The sequence below is a fragment of the Theropithecus gelada genome, chromosome 20 (assembly GCF_003255815.1).
Source record: "Theropithecus gelada isolate Dixy chromosome 20, Tgel_1.0, whole genome shotgun sequence".
In the NCBI taxonomy this organism is placed as follows: domain Eukaryota; kingdom Metazoa; phylum Chordata; class Mammalia; order Primates; family Cercopithecidae; genus Theropithecus; species Theropithecus gelada.
Genome location: NC_037688.1, coordinates 70,388,946 through 70,411,953, shown reverse-complemented (window position 1 = coordinate 70,411,953; position 23,008 = coordinate 70,388,946). Strand labels below are relative to the sequence as shown.

At 46.4% G+C, this 23,008-nt stretch overlaps 1 protein-coding gene and 1 non-coding gene across 2 annotated transcripts in view; one reads left to right on the top strand and one right to left on the bottom strand.

The window, feature by feature from the left end:
* Window positions 1-23,008, top strand: part of SNX29 (sorting nexin 29) — a 585,133-nt gene that overhangs the window by 305,161 nt on the left and 256,964 nt on the right. The gene's annotated exons all lie outside the window — the stretch shown is intronic.
* Window positions 2,357-2,483, bottom strand: LOC112614901. Its single transcript, XR_003117200.1, has one exon. It is a non-coding gene; the product is annotated as a small nucleolar RNA ACA64 (small nucleolar RNA).

The window sequence follows — 23,008 nt, the reverse complement described above, 5'->3', positions numbered from 1 at the left end:
TGGGTAATTTATTTAAAAAAAAAAAAAAAAAAAAGGCTTAATAGATTCACAGTTTCACATGACTGGGGAGGCCTCACAATCATGGCCGAAGGTGAAAGGCACGTCTTACATGGCGTCAGGCAAAGAGAGAATGAGAACGAAGTGAAAGGGGTTTCCCCCTATAAAACCATCAGATCTTGTGAAACTTATTCTCTACCACGAGAACATTATGGGGTAAACTGCCCCAATGAGTCAATTATCCCCATGGGTTCCTCCCACAACACATGGGAATTATGGGAGCTATAGGTCAAGATGAGATTTGGGTGGGGACACAGCCAAACGATGTCACTTCCCATGTCCTTGCTTGTCCACTTCTACTCGTCCCAGGGTTGACTTTCCTAGGATGACAGGCAGTGGGGTCACTGGTTCCCTTTAAGGATATGCACACACCCCACCATGGGACAGTGAAGCCAGCCTTCCAGGAGAAGTTGCCAGAATCCCTGAACATTCCTTCTCTTCCTACCAACCCAAGAACTTTTGCTTGCCAAGTCGCCCACCGCTTTCTTAGTTTTGTTTTTGAGAAAACAACTCTCACAACTTCCTTCGTGGCTAATTTTTTCCCATCAGTATCCTGCTTTTTCTGCAGCTTCCGTTGACGAAGGTACATTTTACCTCTGGAACCGGTGGAGCAGAGAGCTGAATATACCCTGTTTCCTCGGGCTTCCTCGGAGTGACTCACAGGTTCCATTTTCAGTACCGAAAACTCAGCTTTGCCAGCGCAAACTCTCAGCAACTCTTTTACAGTGACAAGTACTTTAGAAAAGTTTCAATTCACTTATTTCTCTGGGTCACACAGGCGACTCTCTGCCCTGTTTTGAGCAAAGACTATTTCTTTAGCAAAGGATATTGAAATTGGGTTCTTTTTTTTCCCCCCCACTCCCTTCAAGTAGTTTTTTTTTTTTTTTAATCCATTTTTAAGGTAGAGAAGGGAGATAAGTCTTATAAAAACTTGAAAACTGTCTTTCGACAAAGACCAACTTCTGTGCACCAGCGCTTTCATCTCCAGGTGCCCGAGATTAACGTTTCCAAAAATGAATCTTTTAAACTCAGTTCTTCTCCTCAAAATGAAATATGTTCTATGGTAACAACCCAATTCCTACTATGTAATATGTAGAAATCATTTTCACTTTGTGAAGAAAACTAGATTTAAATGCTAAAATATTATCTTTTTGTCTTCCTGAAAAAATTTTCTTCCTTTGGTGGTAAAAAGCTTTTAAAATTAATGGAAAATTGTCCCCTTCCTGTGCTCTGGCTTGGGAGGAGAGCGAGATATCAGATCTCAGTTTCTCTGTAAGTATCATAATGACTGCCTTCCCGGTGTTAGAGGTTTGAACTGCTATGATGGCGTGTATTTTAAAGCAAAGTGGTGGTCAATTTTGATGAAAAGTGATAAAATCGAGTGGATAAAATTGGCTTTCAGCAATTAGAATGCTCTGCACCTGTAACTTTGTGCCCATGGCCCTTACATATGTAGGGGGAAGAAAGAAATTTCCTACAATTTTTTTTTGACACATCGGAATTATAACAATTTGTTTTTCATATAGCACTTCACATTTCTTGATCATTCCTAGGCCAGCAGACTTTTTTCTATAAAGGGATAAATAGTAAAATCTTTCGGTGTTGTGGGCCATGTGATCCCCTGCCATCAAAGCAGTGAAACAGCCCAAGACAATTTGTAAACATGGTTGAGTGCCAATAAAACTTTATTTACGAAAACAGGCAGGGGGCCAGCAGGTCACATTGTGCCAATCCCTAATGCAGGTACTTCTCCTACTTAATGATGGTGGTGATGCTGACAGGGATGATTATGCCATTAGTGTCAGCTGCTGTTTTGAGTGCCTGTCATGGGCTAGACAGTAGATATATTTACTGCTCATAAATACTTTAATGAAGGGTAAACATGGGTAATGAAGGGTAAACATGGCTATCACCACTTAAGAAAGGACAAAAGTGAGGCCCAGCTAGGTCAGGTGACTTGCTCTATGCCAGGGTTCTCAACCCCAACACTATTGACATTTTGGGCCACAGAATCCTTTGTCATGGGGGCCGTCCTGTGTGTAGTAGGATGTTTCATGGCACGCCTGGCTGCTGCCCACTAGATGCTGGTGGCACCCCCTTCCCCCCAACTGTGATAATCACAAATGTCTCCAGATGTGGCCACATGTCTCTGGGGTCAAAATCCCTGCTGGTTGAGAACCACTCCTCTAGGACATACCACTTTTTTCCCCCTGCTATGGAGGGAAGACAGGGTTAGGGGTCGGAGGCTGGAGACAAAGGCAGACGGCACCAGCAGCGGCACTGGGGTGGAGGCCACGGCATCCGTTGGGGCCTGGGTTTCACCGCCACACATGGGGCAGTGTGTGGTGAGCTGAGGCCCTGGAGGCTCTGGGCATCGAATCTCACCTGCAGCCATGGCCAAAGCCCGGGGGTGATTTTCAACCAATGCCAGTAGGATGTACCACTTCTCAGTGTCAAAATCTGGGCTGGAAAAATGGTCTTTATGATTTTTTGTTGTTGTTTATTGGTTTTGTTTTGTTCTACACAGAAATAATGACCTCCCCCAAGCCAAAGCTCTTTTCCTTGATGTGTGTATTCACTGCTGTCCTCCTCTGCATCCCTGGCTTCCTTCCCTTATCCTGGCCTCTCCTATTTGAAACTTGCTAAGAGAAATCTGAGGTGTCCTCAGCACCCCCTGTTGTGTGATAAAGATCACAGAGTTAAAAAATGATAACTGTGGGTGTTGATGGATGTGTTCATTTGATTGCATTAGTCATTACACAGTGTACACATACGTCATCTCTTTGTATATCTCGAATGTATTCAATTTTTATTTGTCAATCGTACCTCAATAAAGCTGGGGGAAAATGTGAGCTGTGGAATATTGTTGACTGGCTTCCAAGTCTGACTCCACCTGTGTTTCACTGAACAACTGTGGAAATCTTCCCAACTTTGCTGAACCTTACTTTTCACCTCCAGAAAGTGGAATAATAAGAGCACTTATGGGCCAGGTGCAGTGGCTCATGTCTGTAGTCCCAGCGCTTTAGGAGGCCCAGGTGGGCAGATCACTTGAGACCAGGAGTTCAAGACCAGCCTGGCCAACATGGCAAAAACCCGTCTCTAGTAAAAATACAAAAAAATAGCTTGGTGTGATGGTGCACGTGTGTGATCCTGGCTACTTGGGAGGCTGAGGCAGGAGAATTGCTTGAACTTTGGAGGTTTTTGGAATTGGAGGTTGCAGTGAGCCATGATTGTGCCACTGCACTCCAGCCTGGGCTACAGAGCGAGACTCTGTTTCAGAAAGAAAAGAAATAATAATAGTACTTCTGTCATGGCATAATTGATGTGGAATGATGAATTCAAAGTGAACGCTCAGTGAATAACTGGTAACATGATGATGACAGTGACAATAATGATAACACAGATAAGTTCCTTAGACTCCTCGTCCCCTGGGTGGTTTTCTGCAGGGCTGATGTGTATTACCTTCTTCAAGGTTTCATACTTTGCAGAATCCTGAACAAGCCTGTGCAGATTGTACCTTTCCTTGCAATGAACAAGTCTATGATCATGAGAAAGTTATTAACCTCTCTGAGCCTCAGTTTTCTCATCTGTAAAATGAGAATGGTAATAGTTCCTACCTCCTAGTGTTACTGTGAAGAATAAGTTAACATGCGTCTAACATTTAGAAGAATTTCTGGCCCTTGGTAAGGGCAATATATATGCATGTTGTGTGTTTCTAGATTTTCCTGACAATTAGAAGAGATGGAAAATATTCTCTTACTTTCCTCTCTAGAATAGACCAGGCATCCTCTGCTGCCTCCCATGGCTGGGAGGACCCTTGCTGCCTCTCACCGGCCAAGGATGGTTGGGTGTGGATGTCCCCAAGGGCCCAGGGGTGACAATGTGGGTATAGTGACAACAGTCACAGTTGCTTTCACATGTGGCATGATTCCCATGTGCCTGGCGATATTTCCGGTTGTTAGCTACATTAACCTCATCATAATGCAATGAGGAAGCCAGGGGAACCAAGGCTTTGATTATTTTATTTATCTATTTACATAATAATGAGTTGGTTCCTTTCTCTCCTCCAGAGAGGACCAATGAGTCTTTAAAAAAAAAAAAAAAAATAGGGCCAGGCATGGTGGCTCAAGCCTGTAATCCCAGCACTTTGAGAGGTCGAGGTGGGTGAACCACTTGAGGTCAGAAGTTCAAGACTAACCTGGCCAATATGGCGAGACCCAGTCTCTACTAAAAATACAAAAGTTAGCTAGGTATGGTGGCACATGCCTGTAGTCCCAGCTACAGGCATGAAGGCTGAGGCAGAAGAATCGCTGGAACCTGGGAGGTGGAGCTTGCAGTGAGCCAAGATCATGCTACTGCACTTCAGTCTGGGTGACAGAGCGAGACTCTGTCTCAAAAAAAAAAAAAAAAAAAAAGCATTACAAATTTACGTATTTAAACCTATTTGCTGTTTTCCAGTTCATCATAGTAATTTTTTTTTTGTGATATTCAAGTTGTCCTATCTTCTGCCCATGGACGGTGTTTAGTTTGATTCCTGAATCCTCAGGAGTAGTTTTTGCCATCACACTGGACATCAAAGCAAGGAAGCCGAGGTGTTCTAGGCCCTTCTTGTACTTCATGCCCCAGACTTGGAAACACCTGTCCCTCCAGGGGTTCCTGGCTTCTTGACTGGGAAAAGGGATTTAATTTTTTTTTTTTTCCTTTGAGACGGAGTCTCACTCTGTTGTCCAGGCAGGAGTGCAGTGACACGATCTTGGCTCACTGCAAGCTCCACCTCCCGGGTTCATGCCATTCTCCTGCCTCAGCCTCCCGAGTAGCTGGGACTACAGGCGCCCACCACCTTGCCCGGCTAATTTTTCGTATTTTTTAGTAGAGACGGGGTTTCACCGGGTTAGCCAGGATGGTCTCGATCTCCTGACCTTGTGATCCTCCCATCTTGGCCTCCCACAGTGCTGGGATGACAGGGTGAGCCCCCGCGCCCAGCGGGAAAAGGTGTTTGTACAGCATCATCTAGTTGGTGGGGCTTGTTGCTGCTGGGTTGGTTATCGTTTCTAGGCCTTTTCAGTGTTCAGAGCTAGAAAATCTTTCCCTTTCTTCTTCCCCACCTGCCTCTTCCCTCCCTTTCCCCTACCCCATCCCTTCTTTTCTAGTAGACTGTATATTATGATCCATATAGATATTTCTAATTCAAATTTTGAATTATGGATTTTTTTTTTTTTACTTACATACCTTGATTTAATATTTGTATCCCTTTTCTTACACTAGAAATATCTTAATGGCATGAGTAAAATTTCTGTTTTTTTTTTTTTTTTTTTTTTGAGATGGAGTCTTGCTCTGTCACCCAGGCTGGGGTGCAGTGGCGCCATCTTGGCTCACTGAAACCTCCACCTCCCTGGTTCAAGCGATTCTCGTGTCTCAGCCTCCTGACTAGCTGGGACCACAGGTGCATGCTACCACACCCGGCTAATTTCTTGTATTTTAAGTAGAGGCAGGGCTTCACCATGTTGGCCAGGCTGGTCTTGAACTCCTGACCTCAGGTGATCTGCCTGCCTTGGCCTCCCAAAGTGTTGAGGTTACACGTGTGAGCCACTGCAACTGGCTGGGATAAATACAATTGCTTACGAGGTTTTGCTAATCTGGTAGCTGAGTAATGTAATCTCCATGTAGTTTTAATTTGCATTTCTCTAACATGAATGAAAAGAACCCTTTCTTGCCTCCCACCTTCCACCACTTTTTCCAACCAAGGCAGAGTGTATCACATTTTCCTTCATGTCCCCATGATGCCTTGGAGACAGTGCTCTGATAGCATCGATCATCAGTGATCAGCTTGGTGGTTTCTCGAAGCTGTATATTTTACTCTGTGTATATTACTCTCTTTTTTATCTTCCACTGTTTGGCATTGTGTTTTACCTTAGTGTTTATGAACGACTTAATAGTTTTGACAGTTTTTACTAGATCTGTTAACCTCAATCCCTTTTTAATTCCTATGTAACTGCTTTTCCCCAGCAGAGCAGCTAAAAAAAGAATGAGAGAGAGAATAGCAACACAAGAAAAACAAGCTGTTGAGAAAAAACAGATGTATGCTTGTAACGCTGACTTCTCTTTGAGTTCCAGACATACGTTGCTCCAGCGGCCTTCATGACATCTCCATGGATTGTCTGAAGCAGGGTTTCCCAAACTCGGTCTTGATGACATGGACTGCGTAGCTCTTTGCTGTGGGAGGCTGTCCCGTGTGTTGCAGGGTGTTTAGTGACATCTCCCCACTAGCCTTACCTACTAGATGCTGGTGACGTCTCCCTATCCCAGTTGTGATAACCAAAAATGTCTCTCGACGTTCCCTACTCTGCCCTTGGAAGCAAAAATACCCTCCTTTGAGGACCACTGGTTTAAAGGCGTCTCACACCGAATGAGGCCAGTGCAGAACTCGGTTTTTCCTCCTGACTTGCCCGTCTGCGGTTTTCTCCATCTTCCTAAATGGCACCATGTTCCATTCAGCTAGCTAATCAAGTTAAACAGCCTGAGTCATCCTTAATTTCTCTCTTTCCCTCACTGTCTACGTCTAGTCACTCAATGAGTTATATAGTTCCTTCTAAAATATCTCATAAAGCCAGCCATTGCTTTCTATCTGCGTTACTACTGCGAGTCTAACCTGCCATTTTCTCTTGCCGGGAGTACTACGTGTCGACTCCTTCCTGGACTCTGGAAGCTGATTCCAAATCTGCAGACACTCTGGTGTGCACCCCCATCTCCTGCCTCACCTGTCACCACACTCCTCATTCTACTCTCCAGCCCCCTCAGCCTGCCTCTAGGAAGGGCCAGGGTCAGTTCGCCCTCCAGGCCCATGTGTTTCCCGTATTCCCTCTCCCCCAAATCTCCAGATGGTTGGCTTCTTGTCCTCCTGGTCTCCATTCAGTGTCACCGCATCAGTGAGACCTTCCCTGGCAGTCCAGTCTGACCCGACTGTGCCTTCCATCTGGCAAATCCATCGTATTGCCTTTTCAAGTTTTATTTTCTTCATTGAAATAAATCAAGTTTTATTTTCCTGATTGAAATATCAGGATCCCCAGTCTTCTAGTTGACATCCCCAGTCTTCTAGTTTACATCGTGTTGGCTCTTTATGGTCCATCTCCCCTCTAGAATGTAACTTCCAGGAAGGTAGAGATCAAGCTTACCTTGCTTCCCTTTGAATCCTGACTCGGAGGATGGACTCTGCATGAGACAGGCACTAAGAGACTGTGGCATGAACATTCTAGTGTTTCTCTGAGAGGACTCTAGTCATGATTTACCTTGCCCTATCGACAGAGAAAGAAAGATTTTAGTCCTTCTCAGAGTCGAAGCTCTTTTACAGGCATCATCCCGAATACACTCGATAGTCACACTATCCCTTTCCTCCTTACCTAACATTGCGGCTGCTGGTCATCCTCCCTTGTACCATGTTTAAAGAATATTGATCCTGAAGCTAAATTTCAATTATATACAAAGGAAAGATAATTTACTTAGAATCTGGTTCTGTCTCAATTCACAATGCAGGAAATGACCCAGTGCCTACGGTCCTTTCTTTTTTTTTTTTTTGAGACGGAGTCTGGGTCTGTTGCCCAGGCTGGAGTGCAGTGGCCGGATCTCAGCTCACTGCAAGCCCCGCCTCCCGGGTTCACGCCATTCTCCTGCCTCAGCCTCCCGAGTAGCTGGGAGTACAGGCGCCCGCCACCTCGCCCGGCTAATTTTTTTTGTATTTTTTAGTAGAGACGGGGTTTCACTGTGTTAGCCAGGATGGTCTCGATCTCCTGAACTCGTGATCCGCCCGTCTCGGCCTCCCAAAGTGCTGGGATTACAGGCTTGAGCCACCGCGCCCGGCCAACCCTACGGTCCTTTCTGTATCGGAATCTAGAATGTGTGTGTGACCCAGTGATGTAAGACAGAGATGGGGAAACCTCTTTTGTAAAGGGCCAGAGAGTGGATGTGTTGGGATTTGTGGGTGGGGCATACATCGTAACTCTTCAACCCCATCGAAGTGGTATGGAAACAGCTGAATGTAAGCAAATGGCCGCGGCCACGTTCTGTCAAACCTTATGAAACTATTTCCAAAAAATAAAAATCACTTTCTACAGTTACAGCAGGCACACTTTTATGTTGTTTGCACTGATGCGGTAATCTTCTGTTTATTGTTATCGATTGTGTTATCTACTGTCTTAGTGTGTTCAGGCTATTTTAACAAAATACCGTAAACCGAGAAGCTTAGAAACAACAGAAATGTATTTCTCACAGTTCTGAAGGCCAAGGTCAAGGCAGCTGTGGGATCTGGTGAGGGCCCACTTTGGGGTTCATAGAGGGTGCGTTCTTGCCATGTCCTCACATTGTGGACAGACGAGGGGTCTCTCTGGGGCCTTTTTTATAAGGGCACAAATCCCATTCGTGAGGGCTCTGCCCTCATAACCTAAGCGCCTCCCAAAGGTCCTGCTCTTCTAATACATTACCTTGGGGATTAGAATTTCAATGTGCTTTTGAGGGAACACAAACATTCAGACCGTAGTTTGTCCTGTTCTGTCATTCTGGAAACTTCAGGCTACATAACACCTTTTATAAAAAGCCGTGGAGTGCCTTGGGGCCACATTGGTAGGGAGAATGCATTTTAAAAGAAATCTCACCAGTACATATTTTCTAAAAGCACTTCTAGTTTAAGAGGATCCATCTCAGCTCTTTAGAAACCTCTGGGCTTGTGTTAGTGAGGACAAGCCCAAGCTCGTCACCATTCAGTTTTGTTTTAAAGATAATTTTCAAGAAACGATGTTTATAAACACCTGCCAAAAGGTCATGTGATCTGTCAACGTGGGACCCTTTTGTTCTTGAAACAAGCTAGATAAAAGGCAGAAACAAATGCAGCCTGAACCATTTTACTGCTCAGAGAATCTTCTTTTGCAATTTACCATGAAGCTGTCCACCTGTTGCAGGCTATAGGCTGGCAGCCGATAGAGGTATGGAGTTGGTCCACATAGTTGCTTTTGGTTTTTTAAAAAAATTTTAATTAGTTTGACCAGTATTAAAATACAGATGAATTTTAGCCCCACCCTAGTGAAACACTTGCCCACGAGCACCGGGAGAAACACACACAGCCGTGTTCACAGCATCGCTCGCAACGACAAAGCATTCCACACAACTTAAATATCCATCGATAGGAGAGTAGATTTTCACAAAGTGTGTTACAGCATAGAAATCAACACAGCTACGAAAATGGATGAACGTCAGCTGTGCACATCAGTTCGGATGGATCTCATGAAAATTATGTGGCTCGAAGAAAGTGAGCTACAGCCAGACACATTCATAAGAAGATGAGAAAAATGTAGAGTGGAACAGGAGGTAGGTTAAGAATTCACACTTACGGGAAGCTATACGGAAAGGCAAGGGCATGGTAACCATAAAAATTAGGGTTGTGATCATGGGAGAGGGCCAACATTGGAGAGAGGTTCTCAAAAGTTCAGAGGTTCTGTACCTTAAGATGGTACACAGGTAATATGTCTTGTTGGTTCCTCATTTCCTATATGTAGATATGCGTTAGTTATTCTCTTGCATGCTTGAAATGTTTTGTAATTTAAAAAATTAGATTTTCTGGAAGCATTGGGCAGATTATTTCCACATAGCAGCGGTTGGCTGGGCGGAGTCATAGCTGAGTCCTTGAGAATGACGTGCACCTTCTGGTTTATCACAGTACTTACTTGTACTCTCCCTGCTGTTCCCCCGGCTCAGCCTGTCTTGCCCGTTTTCAGTGGCATTTGAGGTTTGAACGTCTGGCCCTGGGACGTTAGGGGATACAGCCTGTTGAAAATCGTCATGGTGTTTTCTATTAACACATTGGTAAGGCAGTTGTTGCCTATGCATATCATCTGTAATAGGAATGATTTGTACACGAGAGAAATTTTTACCAGGCATAAGTAGCAGGAATGATTCCCTTGACCAAGTAGTAGATCTTTTGGATGCTGTGAATCCTGTCACTGTTTTTTCTTTTTTTTTTTGGTCTTGACTTCTAAGAAGCTTGGTGGAACTGTGAGCTCATCATTAGCGAAAGTGGAGACCTTATGGCATGTGGTTTTGGTTTTAATCTTACTGTTGGCTTTTTTGTTGTTGTTTGAGACAGAGTCTCACTCTGTCTCCCAGGCTGGAGTGCAATGGAGAGATCTCGGCTCACTTTAACTTCTGCCTCCCAGGTTCAAGTGATTCTCCTGCCTTAGTCTCCTGAGTAGCTGGGACTACAGGCACACACCACCATGCTCGGCTAGTTTTTAGCAGACACGGGGTTTCACCAGTTGGCCAGGCTGGTGTTGAACTCCTGACCTCAAGTGATCCACCTGCCTTGGCCTCCCAAAGTGCTGGGATTACAGGCGTGAGCCACCGCACCTGGTCAGCTTCACTTATTTTCTTGTTTCTCCTATTTTATTTCCTCCCTTAAGAATATTACTCCATAATACACTTGTTTATGTAAGTGACAATTTTTTTTTTTAAAAAAAGAGAGGATATGAACTATAAACTCTCATTTACCTAGCATGATGGCAGAATATGATTTTGTGAGAACATTCTGGAAAGCTGGGCTTTATCCAGAACGTTTTATTCACAAAGCTGCCTTGATCATCTATTTCAGCTGTGCGTGTTACTAATTTTCCAAGAATGAGAATATAATTAAAATACACTTAATGCTAAAATGCAACTGAACATAATTTGATCTTCGATAATTTAGAAGGCAGTTAAAGAGCGTGGCGTGCCTCAAGGCCATAATTAGGAACATCAATTATCATAGTGTGACACTATAAAAATCTGGTTATTTCAGCTTTCTGATGATTTGAAATCTGTGGGAACTAGAATTTCAAGTCTGTGCATGCAGTCTGCGTATATATAGGTCTTTTGAGCCCCTTATATGAGCAGTCCATACATGATTTCCTAGCTGATGAGTGTGAGAAAGGAGAGGCCACCTGACAAGTCTTAGCAGAGATGTGACAAGGTTAGACTCGGGTGTTGTGAAGATCCTCCCGGCCGCAGAGTGGTGTCAGGACTGGAGCAGGGCAAGGCTAGGGTAGTAGTCCCTGCCCAAGGTGACAGGGACCCAAGAGCACAGCGCTGAGGGCCTCAAGCCCTAGACATTTGAGCTACCAGTGCCTGTGACACTGGCAGGTCCCTTCACTTTTCTGTGCACACTTGACCATCTTCAGAAGGAGCAAGAGTGTGGAGCCATAGGCCAGAGGAAAAATCAGTGGTCCTGAGCCTATCCTCCTGCCTGGTTTAAAATTTTACTATTTTGTTCTCCACAGATTTATTTATTTATTTATTTTGGCATTAATTTTGGTATTTCAAAGCATTGCATGGAAATATTATTTATTACGATTACTGAGCTTTTTGCCACCTCCTCAAGTTTTGCAGCTGGATACCTGGGCCTTGCCCACCCAGACTCTGAAAACTTCTGAATGGTGCCATTCCTAGTTACAATTTTTAATTATAATTCTCTGGGCTTTGAATAGGGAAAGACTGTGTTTCCACTTAGAATTTGGTCAAAGCCTTTGTCCATTTCTGTACGTCAAGGTGGAGTACCGACGAGCTGTAACCTGTTCCGATTTAAAACAGACATTTAATTCGTTTTGCTGTTTGTTGAAATAGAAGCTGTGGCTGGAGAATTAGCGTATTACAGAGCCTTTGAAATCTTTGTCCTTTCCTGGCCGGGGCTGAGCATGTAAATGCCTTTGAATGCGTGTTTCGCTGCCTTTGTATCTACATTCCCTCCAGCGGAAATTGAAGGCAACTTTTCAGTTTAATGATGATTGCGCTGAGTTAGGCCCCTGCTGATGACAGTGCTCCTGCTGCAACGGCATGGCCTTTGGGGATAATATTCAATATTGCTTCCCCAGCACTTTGGAAATTCTTCAGAAAAGTTACTAGGGACCCGAGTGCAAAGGGGAGCCTTGTCAACCGAGCTGTCTTATGTAACTCACTGGTGGCCAGCCCTTAGTTTGGGCAGAATCTTTGTCTTTGGGGGAGGTGGGTAGAGTGGCTGCTCTTCAAAGGTTTGCCGTAAGAGAGGGCTTCGGTGATCACAGCTTCAGGGCTGCCTGCACCCCTCGCGCAGGGGAAGGGTATGAGGGAAGCAGAGTCACCCTTTGGAGGGACCTGGAGTGGGTGCTCAGTATGGGCCTTACAAGGGAGAGGAGTTCCCTGAATCCGGGCCCCTTCCTCTGAACCTCCGTTTCCCTCTTCTTAAACAGTTTGTGAACAGGATATTTTATTTTAGCAATGGATTTCAGAATAGTGGTCTGTCAACCGTAATGACTTTGATATAGAAAGAGTTGCATTGAAATTCTGACTACTCTTAAACCACATTTTTCCCCTCACTCACATGGCATGGTGATGCCAACTGCATATGGTCATGAGGATGAATGGTTTTACATGCAGGTGCCTAGCTGAGGGAAGGTGTGGAATAGATGGTGAGTCAGGTTGTTAAGGCCACAGAAAGAACTGTGTCTTCCAGTATCAAATGAGGAATGCAGTTCCTGTCATTAAATGAGGTGATGTCACTAACATCATGAGGACAGTGCCAGGCATGTGAATTCTCACATTTGTGAATGTTGAATGGGGTGTGGATGCCTTCATGCAGGGCTGGTCTGGGTACATTTTTCCCCCCACTTTATTCTGTGTCTGGCACAGAGTTGGGAAGCTTAATAGGTGTCAAACATTTGCCTGTTGAACGCCTAGGCCAAGAAGAGGGGAGAAGTTGTCAGTGGTAGAATGCAGAGGCCACACGGGGTCATGAATGGTCTTGGATCTGCCAGAGCCTGGAATGGCTTGGAGAATCTGTCTTGAAGCCTGCCTGTCTGCACAGTGGTCAAGGCCCAGATGCCTTCTACCAGGCTCGGCCTTGGCTGGTAGGCACCAACGTAGCTGTGTTGATCGTTAAAATGGCAAAACACATCTCCATCAGTCAGCAAAGTGCTGCTACCCTGAGATCCTCTCATGTTGACCTTCACTTCCCCACTGACCTTGACCTTCTGAACTCCTGGCCCAGCAGGAGATGGGAGAGAAGAGGCAGGCTTCCGCTGCAATCATGGTCTGTTTGAGTTGTGTTTAGGACAAACAACCTTTGGTGTGGACAGAGCATTGTGTTAGCCACTGAGTCCAGCCCTCATGGTGCCCAAATGAGAGAGATGCACAGACAGGGGCAACCTAAACTCTAGCCTCCCAATGCAACAAAAGCCTACAGCCTGCAAGGGCTCACTGCTCAAGGTGATGCATGGTCCCTGCTCTGAGGGTTTTTTCCCGACCAGCAGCAGAGATGGCACCTCGCTGGTGGTGCTGACACCTGGCAGGCAGGCACATACATGCCTACTGCTCATCTGTCCCCACCAAGTGGCATTCCATGGAATTCCCTGCTCATGGTGGCTTCTGGGACTCACAGCCTCTACTGTGTATCATTCGGATTGTTCAGTAATGTGAACGTTTCCCCCATGGGACTTGGGGTATTTACCGATTTCATCCAGGCTCTGGGTGGCATGTTATCCCTTCTGCAGGGATCAACCTTTTAATAGCAGCCACGTGCTGGATTGTTGCTGTGGCCTGGCACTCCCGGGGCCCTCTACAGATACTGTCATTAATCCTCAAATCACTCATGCCAGGTGGGTGCCATCGTCATCCCTCCTTCATATTTGTCGACTTGTTGTGCAAATACCTCCTGAGTGCCTGCTGTGTGCTAGTCACGGCTCCGAGTGCCAGGGATAAACAGGAAACAAGACAGAAAATATCCTTGACTTCTAAGGTATAAGGCAGACTGTTGCAACGCCTGTGTAATATTTTCTACTGCTATTTACACATAAATGGTATTTCTAGATGGGTACAAATTAAAGACAAGTCCATCAATTTCTCAGCTGGAGAGTCCTGACAACATGTAAGGATTTATTTATCTAATGAGCGAAAGAAACAAGAATGCCAAGTCCCAGTGGATGCAAGTGTGATTATGTAAGCTGTCTGTTATGTCGAAAAGCGCTAGAAGACTGTTAGGCCTGTTGCATGTAGGAAGGAGAGAATGAGTCGGGAAAGTGCAGGTCACAATGGGCTGGGGCTAACGGTACAAACATAAATGGTTATGGCAGAGACTGTTACAAAGGAAGCTTCACTTTGAGAGAGGCGATGGAAAGGTTGTCTCTCTTTGGGCCATTAGCATCAACAAAAACTGCTCTAAGATTACCCACCACGTGTGTTTGGGAGTTACTTGGGTGTTCTACAACCCTGCTGTGATTTCTGTGTACAGCAAGAGAGGGGAGAGAAGAGGTGGGCTTCCTCTGTAATCAGGGTCTGTTTGAGTTGCATTCAGGACAAACAACCTTTGGTGTGGACAGAACTGTGTTAGCCACTGAGCCCCATCCCTCATTCTGCCTTTTTGGTGCTCAAGTTGGGGAGATGCACAGATAGGGGCTAGCTAAGCTCTAGCCTCCCAGTGCAACAGTAGCCTAAAGCCTGCGAGGGCTCACTGAAGGCAGTGCATGGTCTCTGCTCAGTTATTTATCCCCCTGGAAGCCCTTCTTCCCTGATCCCCCTGCAAGTAACCTGTCCCCTTCCATCTGTCGCTCTCTTGGCCCCTCTTTGTCTCATTTTTCTTGGTAGCACCCAGCAGAGACATTTATTTGTGTCCTGTCTGGTGTCTGCATTAGCTCATCCACTCCTTGAGGGCAGAGACTGACTCGTTCACCATGGTGTCCCAGAGCCCACTGTGGCACCTGTCACGTAGCAGGTCTTTCCTGGGCATGTGGTGAATGAACGGGTGCTCACAGTGATTCTCAGAGGGAGGCGGGTTCTCACTCGTTACTTGAAGTGAATGTGTTCAACACCGTTAAATCGCTCCTGCTAGTTAGTATCTGGCTGCAGGTATTGAGTGGTTTGGAGGAATTGGAAGGGTTTCCCTTAGACAGGGCAGTGGAGTTGAAGGCACCTGCGTAGGTGTCATGCGGTGCCTTTGACCATCCCCTACCCTTGGCCTGAAGTCTATGCATATCCCCTCAACTTTGCAGCTGAAGTTCCAGCTCGGTGCGAGTTTGTATTTTGTCTTGATACTTATTGAGCTAAATATGAAGCAGAGTTCAATCAGAAGCAGGATCACCAAGATAAACACACATGTGCACACATGCTTGCACACATGCATGTGCACACACACATGCATACATACACATGCACACACATGCACACACACATACTCATGTGAACACACATGCACACACACATACACGTGCACACACATGCACACAGATGCATGCACGTACATACACATTGCATAGTTGACATACAGTGTTTACTGCTGCACCAGCTAAAGTTCTCATGTCAGAGATCATATATGCACTGCATCAGGAGAGACTCACTGAAATGCTACTCTTAATACTTCACCCCGAAAAAGGCAGGTAACAATGAGATAATACTCCACCTTCAGAGGCAAGGTTCTCATTCCCCTCCTAGGGTTTTATCTGAGAGAAAAGGAAATACACATTCACACAAGGACTTGTGCACAAATGTTCAGAGCAACTTTGTGTTAGCCTACAACTAGAAAAGGCCAAATGGCCATAGGCGGTGAAAAGATACACAAATTGTGTCAAGGAGGAATGAACCACTGGCACACGTAACAGCATGGATGAATCTCAAAATAATTGTGCCAGTGGAAAAAAAAAGACCATAAAGAGCATATGCTGTATGATTCCATTTATAGAAAACTCTGGAAAATGCAAGCTAATCTGTAGGGACAGAAAGCAGATCACTGGCTGTCTGGCGACGGGATGGGAGGGTGGTGTTACCAGGAGTCTGAAGAAACCTTTGGGGATGATGGACATGTCCTGTGTCTTGTGATGGGGGTTTCATAAACGTAAACATATGTCAAAACTTGTCAAATGGTATGCTTTAAATATGTGCACTGTGCTGTTTGTTGGTTAAACCTCAGTAAAGCTTAAAAAAAAAAAAAAAAAAAAGAAGGCAAGATGGGAGCTGCCCAGGGCATCCTGGCACATAGGAGCAGTGCCCCGCAGCAGGAAAGACAGTCTCCAAACCCATCAATTCAGGGCAAAATGACTGAAGAAGTAGCACATTCCCCACAGGAGAGGCTTGTTCTTCCCTCAGTAACAGCTGTGGAAGGAGGGAAGGAGGTAAGTGATGAGATGGGGCTTCCCTGGGAGGACCATAACCTAGTTATAAATTGTAATAAAAAGACAGTGAATAAGGCTTCTTGTAAAAAGAAAGTTACATGCGAGGGCCGGTCCTTCCTAGTCAACTCTATAGGGCAGAGCTGCATTGCTAAAAAATGAAGTTCTTCACTTGAAACCCTGTTGGGAACTTCAGGGAGTGATTTTCTGAACCCCCGCCCCCTACCCTAGGTAAAGAAACTTCTTTCTAACCTTCCAGTGTCTCTCCTCCCAGAGCTTGCTGGAATGGGTAGAGGTCTCTCCCACCAGTTTCCATTACAAAGGGAACAGGAATTGAAGCCCTTACTCCAAACACACCCTCTCACCCCATGACATTATTTTCGCCCCTGTCCGGCTGTTATTTTCTCTGGGTAGCCCACAGGGACCTCCCAGGCAGGGCTCACACCCTCCTCTGTCCTCCTTTCCTGGCTCCTGGCTTCCTCTGCTTGCTGGACTGCACCATGCTGGCCACCTCCCATTTCCTCCAGGAGATGCAGGGCGTGTGAGCTTGCAGCTCCCTCGGCCTGAAATGCTCTTCCCAAGGCCGTTGGCCCCTCTGCCCTTAGGTCTGAGCTTTCCCTTCCTTGAGACAGCATGGCTGGCCATGCCTAAATTCATCTCCAACCCTTCACCCCGCTTATTTCCTTCGAAAAAACACAGTCTGAGTTACTTGTTTCTTTGTATGTTGTCTGTCACCAATTCAAATGTGAGGTGCTGGAGGCAGAGACTTCGGTCATCTCTGTCCATCTCTGCTGTATCTCTGGCACCTGGAGCAGGATGGCAGCCACACAACTGGGGCTTGTTTTAATGAGAGTGTTGGTTTAACTGAGCATAGCTTATCATTGGGTTAAACAAGGTAGAGTTATTTCTCTCTTTGCATGAAAATGTGAAGTGGAAGGTGTGGGGTGGGTAGGCAGCTGTTTTCCACGAGAAACCGGGACCTGGTTTCTTCTGTTTTGTTGCTACACTGGCCTGCGGGAAGGGTGTGTGATCCAGAAGTTGCTCACATCGCTAATTTCCACATCCTGCTGGACAGAGTTTAGCTACTCAGATGGCTGCTCTGAGCTGCAAGGGAAGCTGGGAAATGCAGTCTTTGTCTTGCAGCCCTGTGTCCAGCTACAACTTGGTGGGTTTTATAACTCAAGGCAAAAAGGATATTGGGGGCTATTTAGCAGTTGCAGTGCTTGATCCGTATTTGATGAATGAATGAATGTCCCCGTCCCAGCCCCCTACATGTACATCTAGCACAGCACTTGCCGCACTGTCGTTTAGTCAGGGCTTGCTCATCTCTGAATTTCCAGCGCGCAGCCAGAGCCTGGGTATAATAGACGTGTAGCAGAGGTTGAGTTGAAAAGCTGGCTACTGGACTGTAGAGACTTTCCCCTAACTCTGGGCCATTGGTGAGAGTGAGGGTCGTTTTTGAGAAAACCCTGTTCGTCTGCAGGAACAGCTTTTCCTTGTAAATGTAGATGAAAATGAAGTGTCCCATCGGGGCAGGTTTTATCAGGAAATAAGCTCCAGGAGCCAAAGCAGAGGTGAGGCGTGAGGGCATGGGAGGCCAGGGGGTCTCGTATTTCTTTGGAGCTTCAGATCTTGTACTTCATCTCCCCCTCCTCAAGAACCTTCTTTGCTGAGTGTCAGATGTTTCTGCTTGGTTTTAGGACAGAGGGGGAGAGCTTCCAAGTGGTCCTTGGAATTTATCGGCCAAATAACTTCCATGGTCAGGGAAAAGCTGATATTCTTGATATATTATTTACTCGTAGGTAATGGAGATAGAAGGAGTTTTACTAAGTTCACACGCAGACATTCCTGTGAGCGTTCTAAGACAACCAGGTAGACCTCATCCTTAGACTGCTTTAAAAGCCCTTTCACAGAAGATGCTGAGGCTTGCTGGAGATGGGATGGCCTTCCGAGTCAAGGGGATCTGGCTTTTCAGGTCCTGGCATTGTCATAAAGGAGTTTCGGACCCTGGGGAGACTTTTTGGTTTTTTTTGTTTTTTGTTTTTTTTTTCAACGGAATATCACTCCGTTGCTGAGGCTGGAGTGAGTGGGGCGATGTCAGCTCACTACGCCCTCTGCCTCCTGGGGTCAAGTGATTCTCCTGCCTCAGTCTCCTGAGTAGCTGGGACTATAGGTGCCCACCACCATGCCCGGCTAATTTTTGTATTTTTAGTAGAGACAGGATGTCGCTATGTTGACCAGGCTGGTCTTGAACTCCTGACCTCAGGTGATCCACCTGCCTTGGCCTCCCAAATTGCTGGGATTACAGGCTTGAGCCACTGCACCTGGCCTGAGTTTTTTAAACCTCTGAGAAGCTTGGTTGATGCGTCTGAAGTAAGGATAATTATGCCTACGCCCTGAGTTGCAGAAGGGATAAAATGGTGGTGCCTAACCACAGGCTGACCCCAGGGCCTTTATACCTGCCTTTCTCTCTTCTGGGAAAGTCCCTGCCACCATGGCTTGATAAGTTCCTGCCAGGTGAGAAGCACCTTTCATGACCTGCCAGTATGAACTGGGGCAGTCTCCGTCAGTCCTTTTGTGGAATTCCATCCATCCCTTGCAGCATCGTCCCAGCTCTGAATTCTGTGGTTCTTCTTGTCAGCGTTTGTTTCACATGTATTATAGCAGCTGACTCAGGGCCCCTCGAGGGGCCCATTCTGCTCATTGTTGCATCCCCCACACCTCACCCAGTGCCAGGTGTGGAGTCTTAATTGCCCCACTGGTCTCGGTTGAGTCAGTGATGCTGTATGTGACAGAGATCAGTAAATTAGAGCCACTTCAGCTGAATCCTATGACAATGGCTTCCTATAACATAGAGGGTATTTATGATCTTTGCTTTACCGCAAATGAGACTGAGCCTCAAAAACAACCATCTGGCTGTTAAGTGGAGGGCCTAGGAGGGCCAAGACTCAAGTCCAGGTCTTTGGTTTCTAAGCTAATCATTCTTTTGCTTATTTTTTTTTATTATTTATAGAGTCAAGGTCTCACTCTGTTGCTCAGCCTGGAGCACAGTGGTGCAATCACAGCTCACCGTAGCCTCCAACTCTTGGGCTCAGGTGATCCTCCCACCTCAGCCTCCTGCGTAGCTCGGAGATCACAGGCGCATGCCACCACCATGCCTGGCTTTTTTTTTTTTTTTTTTAAACCTTTGTACAGCTGGGGTCTTTCTGTGTTGCCCAGGCTGGTCCCAAACTCCTGGTCTCGAATGATTCTCCTGCCTTGGCCTCCCGAAGTACTGGTATTACAGCCATGAGCCCCTGTACCCAGCTTGTTAATTGTAGAAATACCTGTTGGTTGAATGGTCTGCAGATGTAACGTATGCACACAGTTTATACCTGAAAGCAGCAGCACAGAGTGGTGGTTGCGAGTGGACTCTGGAGCCAGACAGCCCGGGTTGGACTCTCGGCTCCGTGACTTCCTAGCCATGTGGCCTCAGCTGAGTTACCTAGTCTTTCTGCGTCTCATTTTCCTCATCTGTAACACGAAGGTCTTAATAGTGGTTTGTCGTGAGGACTGAATGAGTTAATGTTTATGAATAGGCTGGAATGGATCCTGATATGCAAGAAACACCACTTAAGTCTTTATCTTAAAAACTTAAAGCTGTTTCCTCAGCACCGTCTTTCCTGTGAGCTTTTGCAACTGAGGTTCTTTGATTCTACAACTTGGTGGGTTCTGTAACACAAAATCAAAAAGGATGTTGGGGGATGGTTAGCCGTTGCAGTCTTAAATTGAATTGGTTCTGATTGAAACTGTGGTTAAGCAGAAAGAAACAAGCAGCGGGAAGAAAAAAAGCCATCACGTCCTTGCCCTTGATAGATCTTCGTGGCTAAAAGATGACACACACGATGTCATTTTGTCTCCTACCAGGAGGCCTGTGGCACCAAAGTCTCGTCTTCTCAATAATCCTTGAGTGGTTTCTGAATTATTAATGGATGTGGTATTAGCAAACCACAAGTTCCACGAAATTGCTCTGGGGCTGGCATTTGACAGGCAATTCTGTTCCCTAATTTTCTGCGTATATCTTAATTATGACTTCGTGGGCTTGTACTTTGTAGTCTCTGGTTTCATCCTCTGGAATCATGGGAGGCCTGGCTGACTCCCTTTGTCTCAGGGGAATGATAGAACCACTGGTGACTGTGACGCAGAGTAAGAGGAGCCAGGTGCATTGGAGTGGGCTTCACAGTGGGGCCTTCCAGTTGAGAGTAATGCGGAAAATGACTGTTGTTGTGATATGTCGAACAGCAGGGGCCTTGCTCCAGACCAGGGATGACTATTTTCCTTCCATAAAGGGTGGCCAGAGAGTAAATTCTTCACACCTTGTGGATCTAACGCCTCTGCTTCCAGCACTCAACTTGGCTGTCATTCCAGGAAAGCAGCCAGAGATGATATGTAAACAGAACACAGCAATGCTCATTTGTTACAGGGACGGAATTGTGTTGCCCCCATCATTACATATTGAATCCCTAACCCCCAGTGTGACTGTCTATGGAGACAGGGCCATTAAGGAGGTAATTAAGATGAAACGTTATTAGGATGGGGCTTGTGTGCGTGCAGAGATGAGACCGTGTAAAGATGCAGCAAAAAAGATGGTCATCTGTAAGCCGTGGAGCGGCCTCAGGAGAAACCAACCCTGCCGGCACCTTGATCTTGGACTTTGCACCTCTACAACTGTGGGAAGTAGATTTCTGTTGTTTGAACAACCATCTGTGGTATTTTGTTACCACAGCCCTGATAGACTAATACAGTTCCAATAAACCTTATTTACGAAAATGGATGGTGGGCCGGATTTGACTCATGGTAGAGAGTTTGTCACCCCCTGCTCTAAAGGACTGTCCATATTGTTAGTAAATCAGGAGGTCTCTCTTCTGGGTCAGGGGCTGCAGATGTAATGGGGTGAGCTGCATCAGGCCTCTGCTTCTGTGGAAGATCCTTTCTAATGAGTGAGATAGGCAGTCCACGGATACACAACTGCATAGCCAGGGTGTTCTCGGATACAGAGAAGTGCTCTGAAGAAGACATGGGGTGATGTGATCGGGTGACTGCTGGCTGGGGAGTGGAGATGTTGCTTGAAGTACGAAGATCTAGGAGGGGAGCATCCCAGGCAGAGAGACAGCAAAGGTCAAGGCTAGAAGCAGGAGAGCTTGGCAGATTGGAGGGACTGGCTGTAGCCAGTGGGGCTGGAAGAATTTGGGATAGATTCCCCAGGAACGGGGCTGACTTGTGTCTAAACTCGCATCAGATTCAAAAGGCCTCTTCTGGGAGGCTGAGGCGGGTGGATCATGAATGGAGGTCATCCTGGCCAACGTGGGGAAACCCTGTCTCTACTGAAAATACAAAAATTAGCTGGGCGTGGTTGCGGGCACCTGTAATCCCTGCTACTTGGGAGGCTGAGGCAGGAGAATCGCTTGAACCGGGGAGGCGGAGGTTGCAGTGAACCCAGATCTTGCCACTCACTCCAGCCTGGGAGACCGAGTGAAACTCCATTTCAAAATAAAAGCCCTCTTCTTACCCAAATCAGGATCTTGCTTTCTCTCACCTCAGGGGCCTCCCTCCTACTCCTTCTGTGCCCTCTAAAGGTCCTTGTTATGCTCCCCGCGCCCCCTTCCACATCTTAATGTCCAGTTCGCTTGGACTTGATTAGGGCAGGCACACTTCCTTCGCTCCCATCCCTCCTTTCTACTCCTGACTTCTCAGCATCCCCTTCCCTCCTGGCTCTTTCTGCAGCCTTCCCAGGGATGGAACGAGGAGCTGCAGGTTGATGCCCAGTGATCCTCGAAGGGGGTGGAAAGTGAGATCTTCTGAGGCCTTGTGGGGAGCTATTGGAGGGGGTCGAGTAGAGACAGGTTTTCAAAGTGTCATTCTGGTTATTGGATTCAAAATCGATCATGCAGTGGTGGCTAGGACAGGAGCCCATCACGAGGCTAGAAACCTCACATTCGGTGATTCCTTTATTAAGTGGAATGGAACTTGAATTGTTATTTTCCGGTTTTCCTCCTACCTGCCCAGGTGAGAGGAAATTCAGTTACAGACGATGTTTCTCCCAGACGTTTTCTCTTTCCACCTTCCTATTCTGCAGGTGCCCAGGACCCGGGAGAAGGGAGTGGCGGGCTGTCTTCACGTTAACAATCCATGGGGCAACTGCTCCAGTGCCCATGCACGGGCCTTTGAAGGCTCTGCTGCTGGCTGTCACTCCCTCCGGGGCCACACTTGGGCACAGGGAACTTCGCCGGCCCCAGATGCGCGGGACTCAGTCTGAACAGGTGGCTCCCCTTGTCTCCCTCTTGGCGTCTCTGTGTCCCTCTCTGTCTTGGCTCTTCTGTGAAGCCCTCACAAATAAGCTGTCCTTACAGTGGGGCTCAGTGACTCATCGAGAGATGCTGGGAGTTTGGGCAGCTGGGCCCCATGTCCTAGGGTGACTTGAGAACCTGGTGGCCTTTCCTGTGTCTTTAGAACCACAATGGCTTCCCTTCCCTCAAGGATAGGAACTTGCTGCTTGTAAAGCCACAAAGAACAAATAACATGGCTTAAATTTTTGTGTCCTGCCACCTAACACTCTCACTTCCTCACCCTGTGAGCAATTCATTGTGCATTTAATTAACACCTGACATCAGCTTCACAGGGACTAAGTGTATCTTATGTACCACCATGTGCCTAGTGGCCAGCAGACACAAACTGTGAAATTAGTGTAAAATGAATTAAATGAACATTATTAACTGAGTGAGCCTGGATAGGTTCCCTAACCTCTCTAAGCCTCAGTCTCTTCATCT